Raw genomic sequence first — 26272 nt, forward strand, 5'->3', positions numbered from 1 at the left:
CCAGAAGGTATTCCGCCGTGTACATGCCAACAGCCTGAAGTTAAACAGGTCCAAATGTTGTTTTGGCACATCGACGCTCAGGTTCCTAGGCGACCAGATCTCACAGCGTGGTGTGCGCCCGGACACAGACAAAAGCAAGGCCATCGAGGCGATGAAGGTCCCTGAGGAGAAAAAGGCGGTGCTGCGCTTCTTGGGTATGGTCAATTTTCTGAGCAAGTTCATTCCAAACATGGCTACACACACCACGGCCCTACGCAACCTGGTGAAAATGTCAACTGCCTTTGAGTGGAAGGCGGCACACCAGACAGAGTGGCTGGAGCTGAAAGCCAAGCTCACCACTGCACCAGTCCTGGCATTCTTCGACCCGGATCGGGAGACAAAGATATTCACAGATCCGAGTCAGGGTGGCATTGGTGCGGTGTTGCTTCAACGAGATGACACATCATCCTGGGCACCAGTAGCCTACGCATCAAGGGAGATGACGCCCACTGAAACCAGATATGCTCAGATTGAGAAGGAGTGCTTGGGTCTTCTCACTGGCATCCTCAAATTTCCACAGGAGATCATCCAGCACATCGAATTGCAGGTGCAGTGGTGTGCTAGCACTCTCCCGGCGACAGATGAGAAGGTAATTCTCATCCGTGATGAGACAGCCAAGGACCCCCTCTTGCAGTGCGTCATCCACAACCTCATCATTGGCTGGCAGAAAGGGCAGTGCCCACAATTTTACAATGTGAGGATGACCTTTCGGTGATTGATGGTATCCTTCTCAAGCTGGACAGGATTGTCATTCCGCTCAGTCGCCAGAGTTTGGTGCTGCGCCAGATTCATGAGGGACACCTGGGCGTCGAGAAGTGCAGACGTAGAGCCCGACAAGCTGTCTACTGGCCCGGCATCAGCCAGGACATCACGAACATCATCCTGAACTGTGCTACCTGTCAGCGGTTCCAGCCAGCGCAGAGCAAAGAGACGCTCCAACAGCATGACATAGTGACCTCTCCATGGTCCAAAGTTGGCATCAACCTCTTTCATACGAATGGTCGCGACTACATATTGATCATTGACTATTTCTCAAGTTACGCTGAGGTGCTGAAGCTCCCGGACCTCACCTCTCGGACCGTCATCAAAGCTTGTAAGGAGATGTTCTCAAGGTATGGCATCCTAATCACTGTCATGAGCGACAATGGCCTGTGCTTTAACAGTTGAGAATGGTCCACGTTTGGCAGGTCTTCCAATTTCCAGCATGTCACCTCCAGTCCGCACTATCCGCGGTCCAATGGAAAAGTCAAGAAAGGGATGCACATTGTCAAACAGCTCATCTGCAAGGCCGCGGACTCTGCTTCCGACATACACCTTGCACTGCTCGCGTACAGGGTGACTCCATTGTCCACTGGCATGTCGCCAGCTCAACTGCTGATGAACAGGGACCTGCGGACGACACTTCCAGCCATAAACCTGCCCAACCTGGATCACCTCCCGGTGCTGCAGAAGATGCAGCAGCTCAGAGGCCATCAAAAGCCGGGAGATGATGCCCATGCCACCGATCTGGCCGTGCTATCCCCGGCATGGATCAAGGATCAAGATACTGGATGGTGGGTGGTCTGCCCCGGCTGTCGTTGTTCGACAGGCGGCGCCCCGCTCTTATGTTGTACGTATGGCTGATGGCTCCATCGTGCAAAGGAATCGAGGGGCGCTAAGCAAAGTTGCCTGCCTGCAACCACTTTCTCCTCCATTTCCATATGTTAAATTGCCACCTCTTGATACCTCGCACCACGAGGCCACCAGTCAGGCTTCTATCCCGCCTGTCAAGGCGCCGTTGTCCCCTCCGCCACCTCTCCGGCAGTCGACCAGGATCAGACGCAAGCCTCAGAGCCTGTACTTGTGAACGTTTGTTTTGTTTGCTCTGTTCTGTTGTCCTCCGTCAATCACGTTGGACAGACTCATTCACATGTAAATACATTCACATACGCCAACAAAACATAAAAAAAGGGAAGATGTCATGATATTCAATGAACACATAGAATAGGACATGACCAATGAGCAGTCAGGACACTCAGGGGTGGTCTCTCACTATAAAAGGGATTGAGGCACTCATACCCCACCTATTTCCACAGACCAACATCTACAGAGTGACACAGGATGTATCCTCAGCATCACACCCCAGCACGTGGCTTAGAGCAAGGCTGGTTCAGTTAGACTGAGCTACTACATTTAGATTAGCAGAGAGTCGAACTCATTGAGAACTGTGCTAATAGTTCAATAAAACACATTGAACTCACTTCAAGGTCTGGAGCATCTTTTACTCAAAATTGCATCAAGTGGCAGCTTGTCTTATTCCAAATTACATAACACAACAGATTTCAGACAGGAACGGGAGTTGAAGGAATGGCACAACTGAGGTACGAAGCTTGCTAATTTGTGGAAGGAGTGATGAAGGCAGTTTTTTAAAGGGAGAAGGACTATGTGTGAGGGGAGAGAAAACCACCCATAAGCTAACACGGGATAGTAGGTACAACATTTCTAGTTTGATGGGGAGGGTGAAAGCTGATCTGGCAAGGTTGGATGGTCTCCCTCTGTCACTGGCGGGTCGTGTACAAACGGCTAAAATGAAAGTGTTGCCACAATTTCTGTTTATTTTCCAGTGCCTCCGATATTCTTGCCAAAGGCATTTTTTAGAGAGATTGAAGGAATGATTATCTTGTTCATATCCGGAGGGAAGGTGGCCAGAATTAGAAAGGTGCTGCTACAGAGGGAAAGGCAGGCAGGGGGTTTGAGTCTTCCGAGCCTGATGTATTATTACTGGGCGGTGAATGTGGAGAAGGCGCGGAGAAGGGTCAGAGGGGTTGATTCCCAGTGGGTCAGAATGGAGGAGAGTTTGTGCAGGGGGTCGGGATTGAAAGCACTAGCAACAGCGCCGCTCCCGATAGCTCCGGGGAAATACTCAGGGAGTCCGGCAATAATAGCTTCATTGAGAATTTGGAGGCAGTTTCGCCAACACTTCGGGTTGGGGGTAGGGTCAAGGGAAATGCCGATTCAGGGGAACCATAGATTTGAGCCAGGGAAGTGGGACGGAAATTTTCAGAAATGGGAGGAGAAGGGGATTAAGATACTAAAAGATTTGTTTCTTCGGGGTCGGTTTGCAGGATTGAAAGAGCTGGAAGCGATGTACGGGCTGGAACAGGGAGAAATGTTTAGATACATGCAGGTTCGAGATTTTGCCAGGAAGGAGATACAGAGCTTCCTGGAGGAACCGGCCTCCACATTGCTGGAGGAGGTGCTGACGACAAGGGGACTGGAGAAGGGGGTAGTGTCAGCGGTACGGAGCTATTTTGGTGTTGCTACTGGTGTTAGTGCTGATATTGTGGCAGCTGCTGTTACTGTTGCTGGTGTTGCTTCGGCTAGTGTTGGTGCATGTGTTGTTGCTGCTGGCGCTGGTGTTGCTGCAGCTGGTGTTGCTGCTGCCGCTGGTATTCTGAGTGTTGTTGGAGTTGCTGCTCCTCTTACACCTGATCAAAGTAGAGCTGCATGAATTGTTGCTATGCTGCGATGAAAGCCGACAAACAGGAAGTGCTGCTTTAGTTGCATGACGTCCAGGATAGGTGAACTGGACTTGTAAGAAATTGGAAATCACATGTTTGGCAGTCTCAGAGGTATTGTGAGCACAGCCACGCACCTGGGGAGGACTGCAGCTCCTCAGTTTCATTATTTAAAGACTTCCCAGTCTGTCAGTTTCACTGAAGAATCATTCCCCGCTGTGCTTCCACTTGGCGAGTTACTGGACAACTCAGGAAACCTGTGTCCTGAATGTTCAAAAACGTATATTTTGTTCCACATGCCCCAGTCCCTCTTAAACAGTATAAAATCCGTCTGTTTCTCCCTCGCTTGAGCTCTGAAGAAGAGTGATACGGACTCAAAAATGTTGGGCGCGATTCAGTGGACTCGAGTTAAAGTCCTGTGAACAGCATGTTTAGCAGGGTGTTTCTCGGGGTACGCAGGGCCGAGAAAGACCCCACTATTCAACGGCACTTTGCTGGGGGGGTTTTGTCTTCAGGGAGATTCTCTCCACTGAGGCCGCACGTAGAGGGATTTCCCGCTGGCTCATTTAATTATGCAGATCTGGATTTCGCCCAACGAGGGTAAAATCCAAATCACGGCAGGTAGAGTGAGTCAGGTGACTCGTGATCAGCCCAGTGCCCCGCGCAGAGACCGATTTTGGACTCGTGTGTGATTCAGCCGTTGCGCCCGGATTGGTGCCGGGCGCAATGGGTCACTGAATCGCGCCCGTTAACTTTGTCTCTCCACAGGTGCTTGGCAGTCCCGCTGTGTTTTTCATGTTTTTATTTCAGATTTCCAGCAGCCACAGTATTTATCGCAGAGTCATAGAATTGTTGCAGGACAGAAGGAGGCCATTCGGTCTCTCATGTCTGTGCTGGCTGTGGAGATACTGAGAAAATTCCTCATGCATCAGGCAGATAAGACACTTGTGGACAACGTTGACTCTCCACTCAGCAGAGATAGAGCCTGGAAGCAGACATATCTCCACACTCATTCCTCCCCCCGCCCTCCCAAACCCAGTCCTGCAACCCTTCCGTGAGATCTGCCTGGTGGAAAATCCCAACGTACCTTCTATTCCAGCTCATCACAGAGGACAGCCTATAATCCCAGCAGTGGCTACTGCTCTCAATGGCCCTGCTGAGATGATACAGCTGCTGGCCATCCGATTGGTTGGAAGCTCTTTAAAGTAGAACTTCCTCCGAGATAGGAGCAGAGGTCTAACCCTGAGCCAGAAAACAGACCAAGTCCAAAAATTGGTTCAGAGTGACCTAGCTAAGCAATGTTGTAAAAATCAACTGTTTCCTTACAAACCTAATAGGTAGAGGATAGTTATTTAGGATAAATATTAAGCCTCGGTTTTACCCATTTTGAATTAAGGATTTCAACACTCTCAAAACATAACAGTTCCCTAGAAGCAGCATAATTCACTTTAACTGATTTAATGAATACATTTTTCAAGTTAGTGTCTAAGGACAGAGCAGGACAGCCATAGCAACAGCATTGAACGACAAGGTAACATGAAGGCTCTATTGTTATAATAGCTAAGCCAGCAGAAAACCAGTTTTTGCTGGTCTTGATAAAGCACAATATTGCATTCTTTAACATACACAAGTATGCAGATACAAAACAATTAGAACCAATGTTGCATATTAAAGATGGACGGCCTGCCATCAAATCAGATGTGTTTGAGTATAACCCAAACCAATTAGGGTTATATTGGGGTGTAATTAGATGGCTTAAGACAGATATGAAACAGTATAACTGAAAAGTTTTGTTCGGCCATTATTAGTTGGTGGTGTTGGTTTGAAGCTGAAGATTAGCTGGATTTCTTTCTCTCTCTCTTTTTCTTCAATCGTCTATACTTTGATCTGAACTATTTACTGTCTCCCTGTATTTGTATTTCATTTTCAGACATTGACTTTTAAAATTAGTATCGAGCTGTTTGCCTAAGCATGAAGATAATTTCTTAGATTCTTTGAAAGCTTCAAATTGTTTACGAATTGCCTTTTTAAATGACTTTCAAATTGTAATCAATAGAAGACAAGTAAACAATTCCTATTTGCACCTGAGAAGTTTTAACTTAAATTTCTACTGAGTTCCAGTAATCGCAAAATGCTGCTGGTAACCGAATGGTTAAATTGATCAAACGTCAAGCCAGGAGGCAGGATGCCAGCTTCTGCATAAATTGCCGGCCAACATGAATACTGCTTGGCAAGCGAGAATTGAACTACATCTGCCTGTGTTGCTGGTTATTGATCACTTGCCTATCTGCCCATTTTGGTTAATGAGAAACATGGGGTGCGATTCTCCGCAAAAGCGGCGGGTCGTGAAGGCTGCCATAAAAACGGCCGTGTTTCACGGCAGCCTCCGAGCCCCCGCCCGGGACCCGATTCTGCTCCCCGGTCAGGGCTAGCATCGCGGCCCCGTGAACTACGGCATCGCGAGCTTAACGAATTTCGTTAAGCCCGCGCGCCAAAGTTAGCGACAGCTGACGCATTGATGACGTCAGCCGCGCATGCGCAGATTGGACGACTCCAACCCGTGCATGCGCGGATGACGCCATCCGCGCATATGCGTTAGACCCGCGCATGTGCGGTCGGTAATGCCCCTCAGCCGCCCCGCGGACTGATCCAGCGGGGCGGCGGAGTAACAACGAGTGCGCGGGTAAGTACCCGCTGCCCGCGATCGGTGGGCACCGATCGCGGGCCCATGCCACCCTTAGCACGGCCGTGGTGCGGCCGTGCCAATCGGTGGCATGGTTGTGCAGAACGGCACTTTGGCGCCGTTTTCACGAACTTGTATAGCAGGTGTATTCAAATCCGTGAAAACGGCCATAAAGGCCTTGGAAACCGGCCCATCGGCCAGGGGAGAATCTCTGCTCGCCGTAAAAAAATGGCGAGCTGCGATTCGTGTCGGGGGGGGGGGGCGGGCGTGGAGGGGGGGAGAATAGCGGGAGGGCGCCGGACCAGTGTCGCCTTTAAAATTTGCGCTGCCCGCTATTCTCCCCCCCGTCATGAGTGCGGAGAATCGTGCCCATGGCTTTTTGTGTTGGAGCTCAGATGGCAATCTGGGTGCTAGTTTTAGGAGTCCTGCAATGTTGGATCATTTCCAGAGGAAAGTTATGATTTTTTTTGTTGTTGGTGGGAACGATACATCAAGGGCCTTCATGGTGCAACAGTCTATTCTGGATTGGCAAATGGTGCTAATATCTGCCTTCGATCCTTAGAAGGAGCCCAGGAATAAACATTCAGTGCTACAGGGCGGCACGGTAGCACAGTGGGTAGCACTGTTTCTTCACAGCTCCAGGGTCCCAGGTTTGATTCCCGGCTTGGGTCACTGTCTGTGTGGAGTCTGCACATTCTCCCCGTGTCTGCGTGGGTTTCCTCCGGTGCTCCGGTTTCCTCCCACAAGTCCTGAAAGATGTGCTGTTAGGTAATTTGTACATTCCAAATTCTCCCTCTGTGTACCCGAACAGGCGCCAGAATGTGGCGACCAGGAGTTTTTACAGTAACTTCATTGCAGTGTTAATGTAAGCCTACTTGTGGCAATAAAAAGATTATTAAAAAAAGATTATAGTTATTCTAGTTGCCACTGAAAATGATATCCCTGCGGTCAAGGCTGTCTGTATACCACCTGCTTATACAACTCCATCCCTGCCAGGTAGCCAGCTTTCCTCACACATTTTCAGATGAGTGCTCAATGGCCAGCAACACAAGTTCTTGTAGTTCAATTCTCATCTCATCTCCCATACAGGAGCTACAAGGTTGGATTTTCACTGCATTCTGATGACTCGGAAGCCCTTTAAAAATGGAGCACAGGTCCTGATTCAAGGGTGCGGGTTGATTCAGGTGACAAATCCAAATGCACTTTATACTCTCGATCTGGCTGATTCCATTGCAGGATTGCATGTCCTAGCCCTCCCCAATTTTCATCAGGTTGGACCAACTTTTGAAAGAGTGGTGTTTCACTGCACCTCAGAGATGTTGTGAACCACAGAGGGGACCTTTTCAAAGGTAAGTTCAAAATATCGTTCTCATGCCAAGGTATGCCCCCCCCCCCCCCCCCCCCCCCCGAAACAACCTCTATGGCTCCTCCATGCCTATTCACCCACTTTACAATATATAGAACCAAAAATCTTCTCGTGACAGAAGGATGTGTAATCGGGCAGCACGGTAGCATTGTGGTTAGTACAGTTGCTTCACAGTTCCAGGGTCCCAGGTTCGATTCCCGGGCTGGGTCACTGTCTGTGCGGAGTCTGCACGTTCTCCCCGTGTCTGCGTGGGTTTCCTCCGGGTGCTCCGGTTTCCTTCCACAGTCCAAAGATGTGCAGGTTAGGTGGATTGGCCATGCTAAATTGCCCTTAGTGTTCAAAAAGGTTGGGTAGGGTTACTGGGTTACAGGGAGGGTGGGGCGTGGGCGTGCGTAGGGTGCTCTTTCCAAGGGCCGGTGCAGACTCGATGGGCCAAATGGCCTCCTTCTACACTGTAAATTCTATGAAATCGATAAAGCTTTATAAATAAACAATCATTAATTGCTCACTTCCCACCTTGAAAACTCTCATTTACTACAGCCCAATAAAAGTGTCAATCACCAGACCTTTTAAAGTACCAATAGCATAAACTGAAAACACGTGGAACTTCTTTATCCTGTGTCAATAAACATTGTGAATTGACAGCATAGATCAGGGAGCCAGAGCTGTCAATCAAGCAATGTTTCCCCTGGAACTCAGGTGTTCCTGACGTGAAGCAATGGTTTTATTAACAAAAGTTGAACAGGTTAGGCCTTTGTCCCTTGGAGTTTCTAAAAATAAGAGGTGATCTTATTAAACACATAAAGTCCTGATGGGATTTGATAGGGTAGGTACCTGAAGGATGTTACTTCCTGAGGGGGGGTCTAAAACTAGAGACTTGTCATGCCAAGAAGCCATGAAGAGAAGAAGTCTAAAATAATTATTTTTAATGCTATATCGTCTTGTTTAAATTTTGTTTTTTAAAATGGACAATTGCTGGGCTGATAAAATGGCCATAACTGGTCAGATGCTGCTTGTTCTGGAAGATTCTAAGCCCTTCCAATTGACAAATGCTAACCTATCATCCTCTTGGAATGTGACACCCACTTTGCATTGTGTGAACATTCCACCCAAGCCAACACAAAGGACTAGTAGATGAGGACCGTGATTCTCCCTTCTGGGACTAAGTCCCAACGCTGGCGGGAGAACCAGCGCCAACCACTCTGGCATCAACAGCCCCCGAAAGTACAGAATTCTCTGCACTTTCGGAGGCTAGGTGGACAGCGGAGGGGTTGGCGCCGCACCAACTGGCGGCGAAGGGACGGCGCAAGTTCGCGCATGCGCCGAACGGCCGGCGTGATCTCACACATTCGTGGAACCGCTGGCGTGGTTCCACACATGCGCGTGCCGGCCGACGTATTTTGGCGCATGTGCGGGGGTTCTCTTCTCCATGGCCGGCGCGGAAGGAAAAAGTGCCCCCAAGGAACACGCCCACCCGGAGATTGCTGGGCCCCGATCGTGGGCCAGGCCACCATGGGGGCCCCCATGGGGTCGGATCCCCCCATACCCCCCGAGGACCGCCCCCACCAAAAACAGATGGCCACTTGGCCCATCGGGGCCCGGAGAATTGGGGGGCGGGGGGCTAATGGCGCTGGAGAATACGGCAGCCAGCATCGGGGCGGGATTCGCACTGTCCCCCCCCCCCATCCCCCCCCGGGGATTCTCCGACCCACATCTCCAACGGTGTGTGAATGGTTCGACAGTTATCTGCCCAAAATAAAATGGGTTTTAACGAGTGTTCTGAACATACATCATTAGTTGAAAAGCTTGACCTGAAACTACCCTGTCACTAATCTGAAACTTGAACTGTTTCAATTGCTTTAATTGCCTTTGAATTCTGTCTTTAGTTGTGGTTCGACATCTGAAGAGAAAACCTGCCTTTGACATCCATCTCTTTCAAAGTCGGATCTCCGGAAAGAATCCTGGGTGGGATACTCCGTCGGCTGATGCCGGAATCGGGAAACGCGATTGGGCGGGGAATAGGTTCCAACGGCAAAATCATGGTGGGCGTCAATTTCACGCCAAATCACAATTCTCCGGGGCCTCCGTGAAGCTCCGCCTCCACCTGGGGGAATTCCCAACGGCGAGTATCACTTGTTTGCTTTTAAATGTCATGAAACAGGTGACATGGATGCTGAGAGAGAGAGGGGTAGGGGAACTGTCCAACAACGCAATAATTTGCTGAGTATCGTGCCGCTGGCCAGGGAGCTTCTGTCAGGACCGGGGGAGGAATAGCGAGGGGTGGCCAGGAGGTGGGCTGTGGGGTCAGGGTCGACGGGCATGGAACACCATTGCCGCAGCCTGCAAGACAGCCATGCAGCTGCGCACGCCATCGACTGCCCACTATGAATTTATGGCCACAGGCTGAATGGGTGTTCCCCCCCCCCCTCAGGGAACCCCCCCTAAGTGACCACTGGCCTCAGCCAGCCCATTAGCGGGATGGACACGCTCCTGAGCAACCCATGCCATCACTTTGGCTAGAATAACTGTGTGTGGGGTTTGTAATCTGCATATGCGGCTGCAGCCTGTCGGCCTCCCGAGTGTCCATCTTGGACCTGTCGAATCCCCCACCATTTCTCATTGGAATCGATTGTATTCCACGTGGTGCCAATGTTAGCCCCTCCACAGTCACTGAATCGGTCCAGATGCGGCGCCAGTTTTGCCGTCGTGGAAGTCCACGAATTCTGCCCTGGTGTCAACACTTAGTCTCAGGAATGGACAATCCTGACACCTGTATTTCACCTACAGAGCGAACAAACTCCCCGAATACTAGAATACTTTGCTGTGTCTTCAACCGCCTTAACCGAGTTTCTCGGACAAAGTACAGGAATTCGGCCAGACAAAGCCACCTGAAAGAATTTTCATTGGACATGGACTTACTGGACTCTAATCTTATGAATTAATGGCTATACCTTTTTGATTTTGATTTTTTTAATATAAATTTAGAATCCAGTAAACGTAGTGATAAGGAGTGGGTCGGATGTGTTGCATTCCGTTCTCCTTTAGTTAATTTGCGAATTCTTGCAAAATGAACTGTGGCTCACTGTCACTAACAAGTTGTTCAAGGTAACCAAATCATTTCTTCTTTTTTTCAATTCATTTTTTCCAATTAAGGGGCAATTTAGCGTGGCCAATCCACCTAACCTGCAGATCTTTGGGTTGTGGGGGCGAAACCCACGCAGGGAGAATGTACAAACTCCACACGGACAGTGACCCAGGGCCGAGATCGAACCTGGGACCTCGGCGCCGTGAGGCAGCAGTGATAACCACTGCGCCACCGTGCCGCCCTTTGATTTTGATTTTTAAGTAACTGGCGATTTGTAACCGCTTTCCCTTTCTTCCCTGCCTTTCTACCTTGTGTGCTCATGAGTGTGAATGTGTGCCGCAATCCATCCCTCGGGTTTAGAATGTGTTAATAAATCCTAGGTTTGTTTCACCTGAAAGAATTTGCTGCGGAGTTATTTTTAACACTGGACCTCATGAAATGGGGTTGGTGAAACACGCCATGGCCTATTTCGATAAGGGAAAGCATACTAAGGGAAACAAATTAAATTAGAAGTTGAAACCATCGCTGCCACGGGAAGAAGAAGGGAATAGTAATAATGATTCTATTTACTTCACCATCGTGTCAGTAACAAATAGTTTAAAATTAAGAGATCTCCTTTTTAATAAGGTGTTTGAATTTATTAAAGACTGGAATGTTTGTTGGGCAAGGGAGTCAAGAGTTATGGGGACAGACAGGAGAATGGAGCTGGTACCACAACCAGATCGGCGATGATCTGATTGAATGGTGGAGGAGGGTCAAAGGGCTGAATGGCTTACTCATGCTCCTATGTTCTTATGGTTTAACAGGCTAATGGATATCAACCAAGTGGTGAGGAGCATAAGGTGCCATGGATGGGAATTGGGGAATGTCTGGGATGTGAGGGTGTGTGTGTGTGGGATGAGGACTGGAGGGCCATTGTGTTTTTATTATAACTGGGATGAAGTCCCACTGCACTGGCGCAGGCCTTTTCAACAGGCCTCTACAATCTGCAGACCCCCGTGGCTGCCTCAGAACTTGTCCCCAGCTGGCTGGCCTGACTACAGCCATACCTCTCTCGGCACAATGAAAACCCATATTCCTGTCTGCACTTTTTCCCAAGGTGGGCAGGCCGAGCCAGGAATTTTCCCAACTCATAATACTCCTCCTTGAGGACGAAAATCCAGCCCATGGTGTCTTCATTTTTGGGTTGTAGGACAGTTAAAAAACTATTAAATGTCAGCCCTGCAACTAGCTGAAATCTGTGCTGAAGTAAACTTGCCAATTTGCTTAGAGGTGAAACTAAACAAAGTTTGTCAAAGACATGACAGATGGTCCGGGCAAAGAAGAAACAATGTTTGGATAGACCTTGGAGGTTGTCAAGCGTTAAGTGAAATGGGACCTAATTATCTGCTACCATTCTACATACATCTTGATTTGGATGGTTGACTACAAGGGGCTTCACATGTGAAGTAAAATTACTGAAGAAAGTTAAATCTTGGAATCCCCACAGTGCAGAATCAGGCCATTTGGCCCATTGAGTCTGCACCGACGCTCCGAATGAGCACTCCACCCAGATCCACTCTCCCGCCCACCCCACCCTATCCCTGTAAACCTGTAACCTAATCTGCACATTCTTGGACACAAGGGGCAATTGATCAGTGCCAATCCACCTAAACCAAACATCTTTGGACTGTGGGTGGAAACAGGAGTAGATTGAGTAAATCCACGCAGACACAGGGAGAACATGCAAACTCAACACAGTTACCTAAGGCTGGAATCGAAACTGGGCCCCCAGCGCTATAGAGCAGCAGCTTTCTGGCTGGGTTCAAACCCTATAGTTTGAACAAAGAACTCAGAATAAATTTGGTACTGTGACTTCAAGAGAAGTTTCATAGGACAGTGTAGTCTGTCAAAGTAGCAAGCTAACCTCATGCTTTGCAAAGGATATACAAAGATTAATATATTGACGATCTATACTGTAGTCACAGAACACCTTTGATGTGAGTGACCAGCATTTTCATGAAGGAGAAACCCAACTGTGTGTTGGAAAACAGGCTGAACATCAGAAGTACCGTCTGCAATCAAAGAGATCTGGCCACTTTGGGTGACTGGATAACTATTAGAATTACATACTTGAGAATTCTGGGGTCAGATAGCGGTAAAGCATTTTTTTTGCTGGTCATAGAGTAACAAGGTAGTTATGTTGCTTTTCTATTATTATTTTCTTTTCTCTTCTTTCTCAACCTGTTAAATCTGTAAACATTATCTGTAATTGTTTTAATTTCTCGATAATAATTTTAAACCTGTGCTTGCTTTACGTCTGCAGCTGTGGATACAAATAAACAAACCCTGTTAAGTATAAGAACTTTTCAAATGAATCATCAGTTTGTTCCTTTGTCTGTCATGGATCTAAATAAACAATAAGCCTGAGAAATGTTTTTAAAGCTAAAAGACTTGCAAGGCAGTCTTCTGTGGCTGAGTTGTTTAGGGTGAAGGCAAATTACAAAGATAGGTGGAGAAAAAGGTGAATGAAGCCACTGGATTGGCTATGGGCAGAGGTCAGGTGAAGATATGACATGCTGAATGCAGCAAAATACTCTTTATAATCATTTTATAGCCGCTCAAATGATGTGATAGCCCGTTATGGTCTTAAAAGTGATGACAGTTCTGCAATGGCTCCTCACTCTCTGGAGGTGGTGATTAAGCCTTTGGGATCCCATTCATACCACAGGTCCACAGTTTTATTTTAATTAACTTAAGGGATGGTGGACATCGCTGGCTAGGCCAGCATTCATTGTCCATCCCAAGTTGCCCATGAGGGGGTGGTGGCGAGCTGCCCCTTTGAACCGTTGCATCTGACAGATGTCAGAGGCAGTTTCTTTACTCAGAGAGTAGTAGGGGTGTGGAACACCCTGCCTGCAACAGTAGTAGACGCGCCAAATTTAAGGGCATTTAAGTGGTCACTGGATAGACATATGGATGAAAATTGAATAGTGTAGGTCAGATAGGCTTCAGATGGTTTCACGGGCCGGCGCAACATCGAGGGCCGAAGGGCCCGTACTGCGCTGTAATGTTCTATGTTCTATGTTCTATAGGTACACCCAGTGTTGTTAGGGAGGGAGTTTCAAGACTTCGACCCAGTAACAGTGAAGGAACAGTGATATATTCCCATGAATTTATTCAGGATAGATTGGGGAACCTGACTAAAGGGGTTGACTGTGGATAGGCAGTGGTTCATATTTAAAGAATGTTGTGCATGAATTACAGTTCTTCATTCCTGCCTGGCACAAAAATAAAAGAGGAATGGTGGCTCAATCAGGGCTCACAAAATAAATTACAGATAATATTAAATCCAAAGAGGAGATATAAAAAATTGTCAGAAAAAGCAGCAAGCCTGAACATTGGGAGAATTTGGGAATTTAGCAAAAGAGGACAAAAAATTTGATCAAGAGGCAGAAAATAGAGTGCAAGAGTAATATTGCAGGGACATAGAAACTGACCGTAAAAGCTGCTGGAAATTTGTGAAGAGGAAAAGATTAGTGAAGACAAATGTAGGTCCCCTATAGTCAGAAGCCGTGGAAATTATAACGGGGACCAAAGAAATGGCAGAAGAATTGAACACATACTTTGGCCCTGTCTTCACAAAAGAGGGCACAAATAATCTCCCAGAAATGTTAGAGAGTTAAGGGTTTGTGAGAGAGCGGAAGTGAGGGAAATCAGTATTAATAAGAAAATGGCGCTGGGGAAACTAATGGGCTTAAAAGCTGTCAGATCACCAGGGCCTGATAATCTACATCCCAGCGTATTAAAGGAAGCGACACTGGATATATTGAATGTGTTACTGGTCATCTTCCAAACTTCTATGGACTCTGGAGCAGTTCCTACAGATTGGAGGGTAGCAAATGTAACCCCACTAGTTAAAAAGGGAGGGAGAGAAAAAGGGACAATTATAGACTAGTTAGCCTGACGTCAGTAGCGGAGAAGATGATAGAAAACCAAATGCAACATTTCCAAACTTGTTGATGACACAAAACTGGGAGGAAATGTGAGTTGTGAGGAGGATGCAAGGCGGCTTCAAGGTGATTTAGACAAGTTGAGCGAGTGGGCAAACACATGGCAGATGCAGTATAATGTGGCTAAAGGTAAAGTTATACCCTCTGATGTGAAAAGCAGAAAGGAAGAGTATTTTCTAAATGGTGATATTTTGGGAAGTGTGGATGTATAAAGGTATCTGGGCGCCCTTGTACACCAGTCAATGAAAGTGGAGAGGCAGATGCAGCAAACAATTTGGAAGGCAAATGGTGTGTCAGCATTTATTATAAGAGGGTTTGAGTTCAGAAGTAAAGATGTCTTACTGCAGTTATATCGGGCCTTGGTGAGACCACACCTAGAGTATTGTGTGCAGTTTTGGTCTCCCTGGACGGGATTCTCCAAGCCCCACACTGGGCCGGAGAATCACCGCAACCACGCCACGCCGGCACGCGATTCTTCGTGAAGCGGAGAATAGGCGCCATTTATGCCAGCGCGTTTGGCGCAGCGCTGGTCACGGGCCGCTGACCATGGCCGGGCCACTGATTCTCCGGCCTTGATGGGCCGAGCGGCCGCGCGGAAACGGCAGAGTCCCGCCGGCACCGTCCACATCTGCTCGCAGCCGGCGGGAACTCAGAGGATCCCGGAGGCTGCCCGCGGAGCCAGGTCCCACCGTTAAGTACCTGTCATAACATACACCGGCGGGACCGACCTAAAACGGGCGGCCAATTGGCCCATCGCAGGACGGAGAATCGCCGGGATGACTGCTGCCAGTGGCCGCCGACTGGTGCGGTACGATTCCCGCCCCCGCTAAATCCCTGGCGCTGGAGAATTCGGCGGGATGCCCTATCCCGAGGTATATGTGCCAGCGCACAAGTGGACCGACGCCGCCCCCCGCCGATTCTCCAACCCGGCAGGGGGTGGGAGAATCCCGCCCAGTGTCACTAGGCGCCTGTCAGTACCGTTTCCCAGGTAATTATGTAACAGACCAAATACATACAAAAGAAAATGCTAAGCATAGTTCAGCTGACCAATATGCAAAACGTGCAGGCACATTCCATTCCATTTTATACACCTGCAACATTCCACCAGCTCCTGTTTACATGAGTGAGGCTTAATCGCCAGCTAATGCCATCCTTGGCGAACAATTGAAGTCCTGATAAAGGTAGAGGCAAAAATCATTGCAGTATAGGAACCAATTCAGCTGATGGAGTCCATGTAGCCGCACAGTAGTGACGGATGCTTGGGGAAGAGTACCTGGGAAGATGGGGTGGATGGCGGTGGGGAAAATTATGTAAAAAAAGGCACGTTCTTGAAGAAGAAGAGCCCCAGTGTGAAGCGACAAATCATCAGTGGAAGGAGTGGACTTAGGGGCTTGTACGGGTGGAGGAGGCTGCACATCTGGGTTAACTGAGAGAATGATAAAGGACGCACGGGGTTTGTTAGTGACACACTGAACTCAAGAAATAATACAGATCCCGGCGCTGCACATAGTAGTGGGAAATGCCACTCAAACCGAACTTTACAAGTCTCTGACTGCAAAATGGCCCAACTACCCAGAAGCCCAGCGAGGCAAGGACACCAGCTTCTACATCAGCCTCATGTGGTCATACACTGTACTGCAGTGAGAATTGATATAGTGGGAAAACGGGAAAAATGGTCAGGGAATCTTTGGGGATCATTTTTGTGGATCTTTTGGCGACACATTCTAAACTATCCTGCAACCCATTCGCAGGTCACTTTGAAAATCACTGCACTAGAATTTAGAAGGATGAGAGGAGACCTGATTGAAACATACAACGTTCTAAAAGGGCTAGACAGACTAGATATAGCGAGGATGTTTCCTTGGTTGGAGAAAATAGAACCAGGGGACACAGTCTCAGGATACGGGGTAGGCCCGCATTTGGGACTGAGATGAGGAAAATATTCTTCATCCAAAGCGTAGTGAACCGATAGAATTCTCTACCACAGAGGCTGTAGAGGCCAAGTCACTGAATGTTTTCAAGAAAAATATATTTTTTTTAGATTTTAATGGCATCAAGGGGTATGGGGAGAAAGTGGGATATGGCATTGAGATTGAGGATCAACCATGACCATATTGAATGACGGAGCAGGCTCGAAGGCCGAATGGCCCCCTGCTGCATTTAGTTTCTATGTTTCATGAGGCCCCCATCTGAAATTGCCTATGTCTACTCACATGAGTTGAGTATCTGTGATAAAATGGATTTGATCTCAATTCCTTCCTTTCATTCTGTTCTTCCTCTTTGAAACATGAAAATAATATGATGAGCAATCCCCATATTCTGATTTTTAACTGGAACAGTCAAAATTCTTGCTGCTAATAATCATGCCAGAAGACACACTGCCAAATAAATCATTGGTTGGGCTAGAGATAGAATGCGGTGTTCAGTTGAAAATCTCATGGGAAAGGATACAGAATACATTATTAAAGGCACTAACAGGCAGCATGGTGGCACAGTGGGTTAGCACTGCGGCCTCACGGTGCCGAGGTCCCAGATTCGGTCCCGGCTCTGGGTCACTGTCCGTGTGGAGTTTGCACATTGCACGTGTTTGCGTGGGTTTCACTCCCACATCCCAAATGTGTGCAAACTAGATGGATTGGCCACGCTAAATTGCCCCTTAATTGGAAAATATAAATTGGGTACTCTAAAATTATAGAAAAAAAAAATTAAAGGCAATAACAGTGATCATGTTGATGACTGTGTAGTTGGCAGATTTCATGTCCACTGTCGAGAAGACCCGGTACTGTGCAATCTGATTGACCATCAGATATGCGAGAGAGGGGGTACGCGTCGAGCTCCATGTACCGATTGATGGTCTGGCTGTAGTCAACAACCATCCTGTTTTTCTTCCCAGTTTTGACCACTACCACTTGGGCTCTCCAGGGGCTGTTGCTGGCTTCGATGGTGCCTTCCCGAAGCAGCCACTGGACTTCAGACCTGATGAATATCCTGTCCTGGGCGCTGTACCATCTGCTCCTGGTGGCGACGTGTTTGCAATCCAGGGTTAGGTTTGCAAAAAGGGAAGGTGGGTCGACCTTAAGGGTCGCGAGGCCGCACACAGTAAGGGGTGGTAGGGGCCCGCCGAATTTCAGTGTTAGGCTCTGGAGGTTGCACTGAAAGACCAGGCTGAGTAGCAAGGCAGCGCAGAGGTTGGGGAGGACGTAGAGGCGGATGCCACTGAACTCCACGCCCTGGACAGTGAGAGTGGCGATGCAGTACCCCCGAATCGGCACGGAGTCCAGCACGCAGGAGATCTCGTGTCCGTTGACCTTCACTTTAGTTGAAGCAGTCGCGAGGTTGTGTGGTCGAGACTGGTCAATCGTGACCAAGGCGCGACGCGGCGGTTGCAAGCGATGAGCGGCCGGATGAGGTGCCCGAAGGGCAGGGGTCTTGAGTCGGGTAAGATGGCGGCGTCCACGAGCCGTACGTGTCATGGAGGAGGCAAGATGGCGGTGCCCTGGGGCTGCACTTGTCATGGGGAAGGCAAGATGGCGGCGCCCGTTGGTCCTGGGAGGAACAAGATGGCGGCGCCCATGGGTCGCATGCGTTGCAAGTCGAGCAAGGTGGCAGTGTCCACTGGCCGCACGTTGTCCGAGGAGGGGAAGATGGTGGCGCCCACTGGCAGCACATGGGGGGTGCCGGGACAATAGCGGCAATTGAGCGGGCCTGGCACACTGCAGCGAAATGTCCCTTCTTGCCACAGGCCTTGTAGAGGGCGCTCTGCGCTGGGCAGCGCTGTCGGGGGTGTTTTGACTGCCCACAGAAGTAGCATTTGGGCCCCCCCGGGGATGGTTGGCTGCCGCGCGGCACAGGCGTGGGGTTGGCTGAGGGCAGTCGCTGATGGGGTCCACGATGGGGTGGCCATCTGCGGAGTCCACGATGCACAGTGGGGGTGGGCCACGCGGTTGGGGGCATAGGCCTGAATGTTGCGTGATGCGACCATAAGTGAGAACGCTAGTTTTTTGGTCACCACGGGACGAGCGTGGCCCCCTCTAAGAGGCGCTGGCGGATGTAGACAGACCCTATCCTATGCCCGTAACAAATGCGTCTCTCATTAGCAAATTTGAGTGTTCCGTGGCCGAAACGGCCTGACAGTCACAGTCTCTAACTAGGGCGAGCAGGGTACGCCTGAAATCTTCCACCGGCTCACCGGGATGTTGGCACTGCGGGAAAGGAGTTGCCTGGCGTAGATTTTGTTAGTCCGCTAAGCGTAGTTTTCCTTCAGTAGAGCCATGGCCTCTGCGTAGGTTGGCACGTCCTGGACGAGTGGAAAGACGTTGGAGCTCAGCCGCGTGTAAAGGATCTGGAGCTTCTGTGCTTCTGGAATTCTGTCTGGCGCAGACCTGATGTAGACTTCAAAACAGGCTAGCCAATGTTCAAAGACCTTTTTGGTTTTGTCTGCTTGAGGATGCAGCTGCAGGCGATCCGGCTTGATGCGGAGGTCCATCTCTGAAAGACTCAATGTAATAAATTGATGCACTATCAATTAAGCAAAGACGAGAGTGGGATGTAATCGAGGCTTTATTACAGCTGACTAAATGGCTGCTGTACGGGGAGCACACATATTTATACTCTGCCTACTGGGCGGAGCCAGCAGGCAGGGATCTACCCCTGTACCTGTAGTACAGGGGCCTTACCGTAAAGCACCTATATCAACATCCTATATATACAATATATACATCAGTGGTAACAACCACAGAAATTTAGTATAATGTGAGGAAAAATGTGAAGATCAGTGAAGGTTGTCCCAGACATTTTTGTGATGATATTAAACAAAGTAGATGTTTATTAAACAATAAAACACACGAAGAAAATCAACTACAAATACACTTAACTGCATCAATGGCTATACATGGAATCTTTAAATTTACACAGTTCCAAATCCCTCTGTTTTCCAAATCTCTGGGCTAAAAATCCCCAAACAACATCCCTAGATTTTAAAACAATAAGTGAAATCCATCAATAGTTGGCACATCGGGCAACTATGTATTTTGGGAGTTCTTCCAACTTAGATTAGAGATAATTGGCTTCTCAGCCAGGCTTTCTCCAGGCACACCTTATTGGGAGTGGTCACATCTTGCTGCTGTGGGCTGCAGTCTCAAACTGTTCTCTTGCATAGAGTGATCTTCCCTCTGATATGTTGTTTTGCCTTTTGATCTTCCCTTATCTGAACCTTCTCAGAAACTGCCCTTAATTACTTTTCTTACATGAGGTCACCTTTTAGAGTGTAAAGATGTATTTTTGGATTTTTACCATCATTTCTTGAACTTTTGAAACTCAATCTCCCATTGTTACCAACTTGTCTTAGGTAAACATCTGTTAATAATTTTGCTAGCTTAATCAGCTAATCAAAATCTCAATTCCATCAACTCAACTAACCTGCCTTTCTCCATTTTCAATTTTAAAATAGCTTGCTTTCCTTTCAACAGAAAAGCCACAGGAACACATTCCCTATTATGAGACTTCTTATTTTTTAGTTTATCCCAATTTCCGACCATATGTTCAAGAGTCTATTGAAGATGCCTTCCCAGTTTGGTGAAGAGCAAGAGACAATGCTGCCCACATCTGTACTTAACAAGATATGTGGTGGCTTATATCTGTCACATGTTGCAGGAGGATTTAATGCCCTATCCTGTGCGAATCCCTGAAGGTACTGCCACACTCAATTTTCTTGCCAGCATGTCATTCCAGGATCAACAGGGGACCTATGGACCCCTGGGCAGCACTGTGGCACTGCTGCTTCATGCACCAGGGACCCGGGTTCAATTCCAGCCTTGGGCGGCTGTGAAGAGTTTGCAGGTTCTCCCCATGTCTGCATGGGTTTCCTCCGGGTGTTCTGGTTTTCTCTCACAGTCCAAAGATGAGCAGGTTAGGTGGATTGGCCATGCTAAATTGCCCTTAGTGACCAAAGGTTAGGTGGGGTTATAGGGTTACGCAGATAGGGAGGGACGGTGGGCATAGGCAGGGTGCTCTTTCAGAGGGTCAGTGCAGACTCGATGGGCTGAATGGCCTTCTTCTGCACTTTAGGGATTCTATGATTCTATGTGGCATGTCTCAGTTGTCAACACTAAACTGTATCAAAGAGGTGACATTTGCCCTTTCTTGCAATAGCTCATAACAATGTGAGGTTTGCACTGATGAAACCAGCCAGGCTGATAGATTATGGGCGTTATGGTAATCTCTGTCTTCTCTCAAGTACAGGATACAATCGCTGGCACACATGTGGCTTCGAGTGCTCCATGCCAGCAGCCCCTGGTGTTCACTAACAAGAAAGGAATCCACTCCATAAACGTTCAACTGGCGTGTGATCATCAGAAGTACATCAGGCACATCTGTGCCAGGTACCCAGGGAGTTCCCATGGCTCTTCCATATCATGTCACTCCCAGGTGCCTCAGATATTTGAAGGATCGAAGCGCTAACAGGGCTGGCTGCTAGCTGGTAAGGGTACCTTTTGAAAAGATGATCCCTGACACAGGTGCATCATCCTCAAGGTACCTCAGAGGAGAGATACAATGCGGCGCACAACTCAACAGGATCCATCATAGAGCAGGCTATTGGCATTCTCAAGATGTGTTTCCAATGCTTGGTCCACTCAAGTGGGTCTCTGCAGTACCCTCCATTGAGGGTGTCCTGCATAATAATGGTATGTCGTGATCTGCACAACCTGGCACTTCAAAAGGGAGGTGACCTACCTGAGGGAGGCATGGAGGAGGTTGTAGAATTCTATGTCTTGTTGGCTTTGGTGATTTTGGCAGGTATCCTCTGTTGGACTGAGATCTCGAGACCTGAGCCCTACTTTGGGTGTCTTGCTGTGAGGCAGGTGCAGCCTCCTCGGCGTGTGCAGTTGGAGATCAGAGGGTCACAGAGAAGGGTCTGAGATTGGCTGGACAAGCTTGCAGTCACCTGAGTGAATGGCGGGGTGTCCAGCTGCTAGCCCTCTTCCCATTGGGTGCCTGAGGGCTGTTGCTTAACACCGTGAGGAGAAGCGACACCTGGAGTGAGGGTGAGTAGCCCCTCCTGCCTCTCACCTAAACACTGATGGAGCCCACCAATGCCTATTAGCAATGGAGTGCAGGTCCACTCGTAAATCTAGCGGAATCAGCTGGTCAAGGTCACCAAGGCTGGTGACCCTTCCCATGGAGACCTTGAAGCGCACGCATGTTCGAGCTAAGATATCAGGCGGGACACAAATGGACTCCTCCATCCTTCGCTCTAGTCTGTTGACTACCTCTGACAGCGCTGTCTGATGTTCTGCCACCGATCTTTGCATCTCCAGCATGTTAGAGACGGCTGCTTCCAGAGGCTCATCATCTGACTCGGACTCAGCGGGTGCCTGTTCTGTAGCACTCCTTCAAGAATTGGAGACCTGGGCTGTCACTGCCTCTGACTGCTGTAGATATGTGTAGTAAGGTATTCCTCAGAATGTAACCCTGAGTCTAATGCAGATATGTGCCAACCGGGATGTGCATCGCTGCGCTGGTGGAGGGTGCAGGAATGCTACAATGGGTCTTCTTCAAATAGATCCTCATTATCCTCCTCCTCTGAGGTGGCCTGGGGTCTGGGGCTTATGTTGCCTGTGCTGGTCTGTCTGGATCCGCTGCTGCCTATAAGCGAGTGATGATATATTTAGTTCACGAACAGGTTAAATGCAACATTGCAAGTCACTCACTGTGAATGTCAGGGTGTGATCAACCCATGGAGACCTCATCCACACCAGCTTGCTGGGAGAGGCTGATCTCAGCTTCCCCCACAGGAGTGATCTCTGGCCTCACTCGCCAATCCGATGACATTCTCCTTGAATTCGGAGAGCTCCTAGATGCCAACCATCCCTCCTCCAGCCTAGGATCTCTTCCCCTTGTTGGGGGCAAATGGAGACAAATGGAGAATGTGATGAGAAGGGATGGAGCAGACTTTGGGAAGCAGCCACTTCCCTCCATGTCCTACCTCCTCTCTCTCACTCCCTCCCTCAGCAGTCACCACACAGGTTTCACGATTTTTGAAAGCACAAGTGAACCACACCATCGTGAGCTGGGCCCATTGTAGGAGGAGAATCGTGGAGACCCCGGAGAATAGCGGGTTCCAGAATGCATTGACGCCGCTGTCGAGGCAACGGAGAATCACAATTTGGTGTCAAAACCGGCACCCGCCGCGATTTTGGCTTCGGAACCTATTCTCCGCCCAATCGCGTTTCACGATTTCGCCACCAGCAAACAGAGAATCCTGCCGCTGAGCTTTTGTGATGCTTTGATGCTTTGAGTGCATAATGCCATTATGAGAGTCTGAGTTTGGAGTGAGTTGAGAGTTGACTTACCTTGGCAGTGTGGATGAAATCATTCATCCTCTTCGTGCACTGGTTAGCATTTCTCTGGCTGTTACACATGGAGCTGACCTCTTTCACAACCGCCTCCCAGGCCGGCAAGGTGAGATTGGTGGACCTTTTGGATTCACCCCTAGGAAAAAGAGCCCCCCCAGTGCTGGTAGACACCTCTAATTAAAGCCTCCATGGAGACGTTGAAAAACCTTGACGTACTCTTTTACTTCCTTGGGTCCATCGTTGGAACTTCCAACCATACAACTGGGCTGCAGAGAGTAGCGTGTGTGTTCGGGTGGCATTTAAATATGGCATCAGGAACTTTGACCCCGTGGGATGATAGCTGGCAGACAATTCATTGGCCGCTTTGCCATGTGATTCAGTGAGCAGCTTGTCTATGCATAATCAATTAGGTTTTTTTCAATATGTTAACAACGGGGTTTTGAGCAAAAGGTGCAGAATGAGAACCCAACCAGTCCGGTGGGAAACTCGGCACCTGCCACTGCACATAGCCTCTGGAATGGAAAATTCTGCCCAATGTTTCAACTCAATGACCTTTCATCGGCTGTTTACACATTAAAATATTGCCACGACAACAGAAATCTGTGGGGCTTGATATAAAAACTGCCACAGCAGACTGCTAACGTGAAACTTCAATCCAACTCATTTTAAAAACTGAAACTTGGACAGGAAATTATTTCTCAATGTTGCAAAACACAGACATGCAGACATTAGTTTCATTCTATTAATTAAAGGCCTCAAGACACTATTTAACTAAGCCCAAAATTATAAAGCTACATCAGGAAGAACTAAGCTTTCAAAGTATGTATCAGCTGAAAGGAAATGACAAATAAATAATTGAAAGTTTTTATTAACAGTGAGAAGGTACATGAGATGGATAACTGCACAATGCTAATTTACAAATCTGATTATACAGCCGAAATTTACTTCAATATTGGATGGTTAGTTATTCAAATACTTGACATACCCTGGTTAAAAATTAATTCTGTTCACAATCTCAGCTGATGATTTCCATTATTTAAAGTTTTATGGTGTACAAATCATCACTATCCTCCCAAAAATCCACTGGCTTCTCATGCCTCAGAAAGGCAACTTTTAACACCTACTATTTGCCTGATCGTTATGTTCCTCCGTGGACTTCCTACGTCTGAGATCCACACCACTCTGACGACCCTGCACACATCCAGCGGTCTTCGGACTCCTGGGGTCACCATCACCAACAGTCTGTCCTGGTCCACTCACGTTGATGCAACAGTCAAGAAAGCCGAACAACGTCTCTACTTTCCACAGAAGCTAAAGAAATTCGGCATGTCTGCATTGACTCTCACAAACTTCTACAGATGTGCCATAGAGAGCATCCTATCCGGCTGCAATACAGCTTGGTATGGCAACTGCTCGGCCCAAGATCGCAAGAAACTGCAGAGTGTGGTGAACTCAGCCCAACGCCTCATACGAAGTGTGCCATCCTCCCATTGATTCTGTAAACACCTCCCTCTGCCTCAAGTAGGCAGACAGCATTGTCAGAGACCCATCACACCCAGACTTTGCCCTCTTTCAGACCCTTCCATCAGGCAGAAGATACAGAAATCTGAAGACCCATACATCCAGACGTAGGAACAGTTTCTTCCCCACAGCTCCCAGTCTCCTCAACGAATCTCCCTTGGACTGATCTCTTCCCTGTAAGAACACTATTCACAGCGCCCTTTGCTGCTCTTGTTTGGCCCTTGTTTTGCACTGTAACCAATCACTATTTGTCAATGTACTCTGTTGATTTTTCTTTTGTCTACTATGTACGTACAGTGTACATTCACTTGGCCGCAGAAAAATACTTTTCACTTCGGTACATATGACAATAAATATCAATCAATCAATCAATCAATTACCTCAGGTCCACAATCAATGATTGCTTCTTCAGCCAGCTCGCCTTTTCATCCAGAGTTTCTGTTTGTAACATCCCCACTCCCTCTTTCCTATATACTTAAAAAGCTTCCTAAGGGAATTAATTCTTCAAAATACTGCCACCGATCACCCTGCCACCTTCACAATGCATTTCCTGGTGCCAGTAGGTTTTATTGGCAGAGGAGTGGGGGGTCAGCCTCAATCCCATTCAATCCATTAAGAAGGCCAATTAACTTTACTAAAGAGCTCATTGAGAGCTTATTAAAGGCCGGGGTCTTATCTTCACAGGGCTTGCAGGCTGTACAATATGTCTGGGAGAGGACAGCTGAATGGAAGTGGGCACAGTCATGGCCAACCCATGGAATAAACTGTGCCCTATGAAAGGGTAAAACAGGGGAGGGGGGCTTTGCCTTTATGAACAAGTACATTCAGCCCATTGCAGGTGGTGGAGAGAATGAGTATAAAGCACTTGGGCAGTGCAGGGGACCATTCCCTATCCTGGCATGGAGGGTGCACAAGGAGGGGGCAAGGTTGCAAACCATAATTGGTGGGAGAGGCACCTAAACACAAGGAAGGTTGCAGTTGGCAATGGGGGCTCGACTCAGAGCTAAACAATGCTTACAATTTCAGACAAGCTCAGCCTCACTATACAAAGGAAATTGGGTTTTGTCTCCAGCGCTACATTTCTCCAATTGCAGGGCATCATCGATTGCAGCGATGTGGCCATCAGGGCATCCAGTGACCAGCCAGTGAGATTCATCAACAGGAAGGACTTCCACTGTCTCAACATCGCGCTGGTCTGCAAGAACAAGCACTTCCTCTATGTAACCGTTCACTTTCTTGGCAGCTGCCATGATTTCTCCACCTCCTCAATGCCTTCAATATCGGTGCCCATCTCATTCAGTCATGTTTCAGCTAAGCTTCTCTGACACAGGAGGAATGGGATGGGATGGAACTCGCTCTGACTTGCCTGTGTTAACGCTTCCATTGAAGATGCAGCCTGTAACATGTAATCCCTTACCACCAATGAAGAATACACATCAGCCTAAAGGTTTCATTGGTTGTCATGGTTGCTGTACCCTTTCTGTCTCCTTTTTTGCTTCCTTCCTCTTCTCTTGTCCCATCATTAATAAAAGGAGGCTCACACATCTGGCTCAAAGTCAATAGCTATATGATTCTCCTAACAGAAAACAATGCAGTTACAGGTAGAAGACATCCCAGTGACCCACTCCGTGCTCTGCCTAATGCCATGGCCTCCACCCTTGCCTACTTCTAAGCGGCACTTCCCTCGAACCTCAGAGGAGGTGGAAGCAGTCTGCTCATTTGTCCCTGCCTGCAG

At 48.3% G+C, this 26272-nt stretch overlaps 1 long non-coding RNA gene across 1 annotated transcript in view; it reads right to left on the bottom strand.

Annotated features, from left to right (window-relative positions):
• LOC119968668 overlaps nucleotides 1-23173 on the bottom strand; it is a 38369-nt gene extending 15196 nt beyond the window's left edge. Inside the window, exon 1 of the long non-coding RNA XR_005461173.1 lies at nucleotides 23014-23173. This is a non-coding gene — a long non-coding RNA (uncharacterized LOC119968668). The remainder of the gene's footprint in view (nucleotides 1-23013) is intronic.
• Nucleotides 23174-26272: the final 3099 nt, after the last annotated feature.

This window comes from Scyliorhinus canicula, chromosome 7 (assembly GCF_902713615.1).
Source record: "Scyliorhinus canicula chromosome 7, sScyCan1.1, whole genome shotgun sequence".
Taxonomy (NCBI): Eukaryota; Metazoa; Chordata; class Chondrichthyes; order Carcharhiniformes; family Scyliorhinidae; genus Scyliorhinus; species Scyliorhinus canicula.